The sequence below is a fragment of the Phascolarctos cinereus genome, unplaced genomic scaffold (assembly GCF_003287225.1).
Source record: "Phascolarctos cinereus isolate Bilbo 61053 unplaced genomic scaffold, phaCin_HiC Scaffold_4;HRSCAF=312, whole genome shotgun sequence".
In the NCBI taxonomy this organism is placed as follows: Eukaryota; Metazoa; Chordata; class Mammalia; order Diprotodontia; family Phascolarctidae; genus Phascolarctos; species Phascolarctos cinereus.
This window is the reverse complement of record NW_027555847.1, coordinates 714,317,502-714,324,283: the sequence shown is the minus strand read 5'-3', so window position 1 is coordinate 714,324,283 and position 6,782 is coordinate 714,317,502.

Genomic DNA, 6,782 nt, shown 5'->3' with positions numbered 1-6,782 from the left:
GAGGAAAAGGGGTTTGGGACAAAGTATTCATATAGGATGGCACAAAAGACTTGAGCTTAAGAACTTACGGTAGTGCTTCAGATGTGCTTATAGAATGTCAGAGCTGGGGAAGTTGGGGTGAGGGGGAAGGGGAACCTTAGAACAGGGAAAGTCAGAGCTCAGAGGGTCCTTAGAACAGAGTGTCAGAGCTGGAAGGGTCTTCAGAATCTCCGCAGAGTTCATTAAGAATAGAGGCAGCCACTTTTTCTGTCCTGAAATTAAATCAGGAAAGCTTGCAGCAAAACAACCAGGTTGACAGCTGTAAGCTGTGTGCACCTCTCTGGACCTCAGTTTCCTCATTTATAGTTTTATAAAGAGGGTTGGACTACATCGCCTCTAAGGTCCCTTCCAGCTCTGGCATCTGACCTATAGATCTGGCTAATCCATATATTTATTCATATAGCTGATTAACTGAAGGGTCAACCCACTTGCCAGCAACCTTACAACTCTCAAAATTGGCAAAAAAAAAAAACACAGATCCATTAGAAGTCATTTTTAAGACATGAGGATGTTGCTTTAAAAACTTCAAAAGTATCCCACTTGGGCAGAATTTTATTAATATCTTGGTTGGAAAAACGTTTAATAGCCCTGCTTGTTGATCAAACATCTGGTACAAGCTCATCTGCTTATTTACAGGCATCCAAAGGGCCTTCAGTGAGTCAGAAGACCAGTATTCAAATTTCCACTTCTGCACATTCACTTGCTATGTAGGTAGGCAAGCCACAAAAGACCTCAAAGACTAGTTAGCCCAATACCGGGTTCATAGAGGTGAGGCAATTCCACCCCAGCTTCCCCACTCTTAACTGGCTGGTTTGGGGAAGTTCTATCACCTTTCCCCCATTAGACTGTGAGCTCCTTAAGAAAAGAGACTCTTAAAGAGAGAGAGAGAGAGAGAGAGAGAGAGAGAGAGAGACTCTCTTTTGCCTCACTTTCTTTCTGCAGCACTTAGCACACTGCCTAGCACACAGTATGCACTTAATGAATGCTTACTTTCTGACCAACTTCTCTAGGTAAGCTCTGTGTTCTCCGCTAGCTCTAAACTCTGGAAACTGGGCTACAGGTGGAGACATAGGTCCTAGTCCCAGCCCTTCTTCTTCTTACTGTGAAACAATGGGCCCAATTATTTAATATTTCAGGGCAATCGAATATAAGCTCTCGATAGATTTGAAGCCCCTTGAGGGCAGAGAATATTTCATTTTTATCTTGGCACCCTCAATGCCTGGCACATAGTAAGTACTTAATAAATTCTTTTGTGATTGCTTGGATCTCAGGATCTTAATATTTAGAACCAGCTAGTCCAAATCTATTTCAGTACAGTTGTACTACTTTCCATGGTTTGGAGGTAAATTACCCCTTGACTTCCTCTCAATCTGAGTTTTCTTATCTGCAAGATAAGACTAATTCTTGCTAATTCTTGCACTCCCTAATTCATAGTGCTATTGTGAAAATAGACTGAGACATTCTGTATAAATTGTAAAGCATTACAGGAATACCAACTACATCTATGGCCCCAGCAGATATCCTGCATGTGGTCCCCAGGCAATTAGAATCCACTTAACATAGCAGGAACTGCTTTAGAATGCCCTAACTGGAGTGAAGTGTGGCAAATCTCCCACTAGAGGGAGCTAGTCTCTTCCACATCTGGACGCAGCAACAAAGGTCCCAGCCTCAGCCCAGACCTTCATAAGGCAGCAGCAGATGGCCATATTAGAATTCCCATGGGATCTGTGATGGCACAGAGCCAGCTAGAACAATCTAAGGGATAAGGAGGTCAGAGTCCTGCCGTGTCTTCTGTCCTAGTCAGATCCCATCAGGAGTGTTGCATACCACACTTAGGAAAGATACTGATGACAGATAATAGCTACATTACTAGCTGCATGACCCTGGCCTGGGCATATCACTTTACCTCTGTCTACCTAGTTTCCTCATTTGTAAAATTTTAAAAAAACTCCGATCCAACCCTACCTCCCAAGGTTATCATTAAGGTCAAATGAAATAATATTTGTACATGTTTAAGCACTTAATAGATTCTAGTTTGCTGTCATATAGTGATTTAAGTTTCACAAAGCACTTTACAAGTATCTCATTTAGTCCTCACAACAACCCGGGAGACAGGAGCTATTATTATCTTCCTTTTACAGATGAGGAAACTAAGGCTGAGAGGGGTTAAGTGACTTGCCCAGGATCACACAACCAGTAGGTGCCTGCAGCAGGATTTGAATTCAGTTCTTCCTGATTCCAGGTCTAGTACTCTATTACTGCACCACCTAGATGCCTGATTAATAAGCTGAAGAGTGTTCAGAAAAGGCAACCAGGATAGGGAAAGGCTTCAAGTCCATTTCCTGTGAGGATCAGTTAAAGGAACTGGTACTGTTTAGCCTGGAGAAGAGCAGACTCAGGGGAACATGATGGCTGTCTTCCAGCATACATAGGACTGTTTTGAGGAAGACGATTGAGGCTTGCTATGCTCTCCTCTGGAATCAAAACTAGGAGCAGGAATGCAAGTTTCAGGGTTTGATGTAGCCCCAAACTTCCAGCTGCTAGAGCCATCCCAGAGGGGAGTGGGGCTGCCTTTGGAAACAGTGGGTTAGGAGGTGTCACTCCTTAGTGGTTGTACGGTAGAAGGAATGCTTATTCAAGAATGGCCGTGGAAGTCAGTCCCCTCCAGCTCGGAGCTTACAGGATTCTACGAGGAAGGGGGCCTGGTTGCTCAGTATCCTTCCTTCTCAAGCTTCCCTAATGCCTCACTTCTCACTTACTCCAGCCACAGCTCAGCCAAGTAGAACCTGGCTCACTCCCAGGAGGCCCTAGAGCTAGGTGGCTCCTCTCATCCATCATCCCCTTGTTACCAGCTCTGCTCAGTTAGCTCCGAGCTAATCGACATTTGAGAACTCCTGGCTGAAGGCCAGAGCTCGGTGGATGGGACTGCTCGACTCCAAAAATATTTCTTCAAACATCCGGGGAACATATCCTTCTGTGTCCCAAGAACCATGGAGGCTGAGGTGCCATCTGGGCTCCCCTCAATTGGTTCACCCAGAGCCCTTCTCCTTGCCTCGAGATATAGGGTAAGCTTAGAGCCATGGCTATGAATGCTGGGGATGCTGGGAATCTGAATGTTGCCTTCTATAAGCTGCACTATTAATCTTGGGGACTAACTTCCCTTCTTACCTGCTGGTCACCAAGCCACCTGTAGACCAGAAGACCCCAAACACAGCGCCAAAATAGAATTCCACCTCTGAGGCCCTCCCATCTCCCTTTCCATCCCCATTTTCTTGTCTACTTGACACACGGGCGCTCTCAAACTTCATAGGATCATGGGTACAACCATTGCATCGTTAGGACATCATTAGTCCTAGATTTAGGGCTGCCCTCATTTTAGGGATGAGGAAACTAAGACCCACAGAGGGGATGCAGCTTCCCCCAAGGTCACCCAGGGAGCTGGGAGGAAAGGCAGAATATGAAGCCAAGTCTTCTGGTTCCAAATCCAGCTCTCCTTCCATGGCATCACATGCTTCTCTCTCACTGAACAAAGTCACACAACTTCCTGCCTGCTCCACCCTGATTTGAACTATTCTGCAAGCACCCACAATCCAAAAATCCTCTCCCGCCAAAACTCCAATTACCTCTGCACAGCTCTTCTCGGAGTATTAAAAGCAATCAAGTTGGTTTCCTCATCTGTAAAATGGGCATGATCATGGCACCTACAGAGTTGCTATGAGGATCCAATGAGATGATAATATATAAATAATTTTATAAGCTTTAAAACACCATATAAATGATCGCTTTTATCCTTATCATCATTGTCATTTGACTATTTCATACTAAAATATGAATGACCTATAGCTGCCCAAATTTCTCAGGAATATTTCTATTTTAAGGCATGTGGAAAAGGCAGCATAAAGTAGAGGATGGAGAGCTAGCCTTGCAGTCAGGAAGGGTTCCAGGTCCATATCTGCCACAGCCTGGCTGTATGACCCTGGGTAAATCACTTAACCTCTCAATGCTTCAGGAAACACTAAGATCTTAAATGGCAGAGCAGATGCCCTTTAATAGATAGAGGGAGTTTCCTTCTCTGGGAATCCCATAAACTGATAAAACCACAAGTCTCATAAGGCAGGAAAAAAAATAAATAAAATTGAAAACTTCACAAGAGACAGTGGAATTTCTGTCCAGGAGGGCCATTTGGAGAAGGGGGATCCTACCTGGCACCCCTTGAATCACATCAAGGGGCCACTACACAAATCACAAAATCTTGTCTTCATGGGCCAAGGGTCAGGTCCATTGATCAATGTATCCCTTAAAGAACTAGGCAGAGGAGAGGATAAGGAGACCCTGTGGGCCAAGACCAGCCATCAAGTCACACCTCCACTCCCACCCCCACCCCTGCCCCAACACAAACATACCTGATTAGACACCCTCTGAACCAAAGGTTCCAGGAACCCCCACCAGCCATGCAGACACTCAAGCTGTTAACCACAGAGAGCTGGACCTGCTTGTTAGTGGAAAGGAGTCAGCAAGCCATTAGTTTTTGCTGAAAGGAACCGAGGAGGGAGGGGTTAGTAGTGGTCACGCAGAAGAGGTTAATAGGAGGTGGTGAGAGCTGTGACAGGCAGGCCGTGGCCTGGGCACTCAGGGGCCAAGCGGAGGCAGTGCCTGTTAGTGGTTAGAGAGCAGGGGCAGCCAGGGAGAGGCAGGGTTTAGCAGAGAAGCAGCTAGGGTTAGTGTCTGGGAGCCAAAGGTGGTGCAGGAGGGAGAGGTGCCCACCAGCTGGACAAGGTTCATAAAAATAGGTCAAGACCTGATCCTCACTGCCCTTTGAGCATAACCCCCAGGGGCTGATGCTCTCCCAGCATCCCAACCTTTAGGACCATATGGAGAGGAATAGGATAGGCAATCAGGACCTGGGGAATTCAAAGACTGTGAAACCCCAGGACTAGTTAGGAATCAATGTACCATTTTTGCCTTTCTTTGTAAATCTGGCACTTGGCACATCCTAAGCATTTAACAAATTCCTGTTGACTGCCTCACTTGGAACTCTATGGAGTCTTAAAGGCCTGGCTTTCTCAGGTGAAGAGGAACAAGAGGAGGAAAAAAGAAAAGAGCAAAAAGGAAGAAGGAAGAAGAAAAAAGGGAGTGAGAGAAGAGTAGAAAGGAAAAGGTGAGAAGGAAGAATAGAGTAGAAGGAATAAGAAGATGGGAGATGCAGAGAAAAAGGAAGGGAGAGGAAGAAAGGAGGAAGCAGGTGAAGAAATGGGAGAATGAAGAAGAAAGGAGAGTGAAAAGTTCAGAAGAGAGAGAAGGAAGGAGGAGCTATGAAGTGAAGAAGAAGAAGAAAGTGTGCAAACAGAGGTGAAACAGCCTCTCACTTGATGCCATGGCTGGATCTCCACCTAGACAGCCTTTACAGCCAGTACACCTGTGCAGAATACCTAGACTTACCCAACCTTTTCCCATCCCCCTTTTCTGAGCCTCTTCACTTTATCTCCACTTCTCCTCCAGTTCCATTTCCTCCCCTTCTTCTCCTCACCCCACAGCCTCTCTTCTCTTCCACTTTTCTTTTTGGATGAGATACCTTATTCAATCTGTGCCTCAGCTTCTCCATCCATAAAATGGGGACACATTCCTATCAAAAGCTTTCCCTCACTCAGGGATGTCAGGAATATAGATAAAAGCATAAGAGGATAGAAGGTAGCATATTCCTGAAATAGACTGGGAAATGGTAGCCTTCCAAAGCACTTTCTTCCCAAGAATTTTTTGTGTGATAAGGAGTGGGAGTATCCCCATTGCACAGATAGGAAGCCTGAGGGTCAGCAAAGGTCCTCTGACTCCAAATCCCAAGCCAGAGTTCTCAGGTCCCTTCCTCTCATTAAGACACTGGTTTTCCCTTAACAATGTCAAATCCATCCTCTCACTACTCTTGAATGACCCAGAGGGGAGTAAATGAAGGGAGGAAACAGGCTAAAGACATCAGCATTTCCCCAGCCTTGGCAGTAGCTGTGAGCCACACTGTAGATGGATACAGGGGGGAAAGAAGGAAGGTAAAGTTTGTGGCTTCCTAGGGCTGGATCTCAGTGATGGCTTTGGTGCCACATAACCCCAATGCACCAGACTCCCTCTTCCAGGGAACCCTGGGGAGCCAAATGGCCAGGATGCCAGGGATTCTCACTGTTCTAGTAAGTGAGGGAGTTGAAATAGGGACCTCCCCTTCCCAGCTCAAGCATCTTTCCTTTCTATGAACCAAGCCTTCAGCTGGCTGTCATGGGTAGTCTGAAGCCAGCATCTCTCCACCTCCATGGAGTGTCTGTTAGTGATAAATCAAAGCAACTCAGTTAGTTTCTGCTGCAAAGGAGAAAGGAATAACCATCTACAATCAGAACAGGGAGCAGGGCCCTAATAATCCTGGGAGATGGGAAAGACTCAGGCCTAGAGAAAGGGGGAAGAGGGGGATGGCAAAGCATCTGCTTTCCTGAGGCCTGAGAGCATCCATCAGCATGAAAGGAGAGCTTTGCCTTCCTTCCCCACCCCTTCCAAGCCAATTAATTGGGGCAGCTCTCAATTTAGTGGGTACTTCCAACCAGGGCTCAGTGTTCCAATCTCATGCCACTCTGGGCAGGAAAACCCTCCCACAGACACACTCATTGTGTGAAAATCTCCCCATAATGCATCAGAAAGCCCACTCTCCCTCTCCATCTCCACAGAGAGCTCCCCAACATGAAATCTTCAACCCAATTCTGATAGTAATC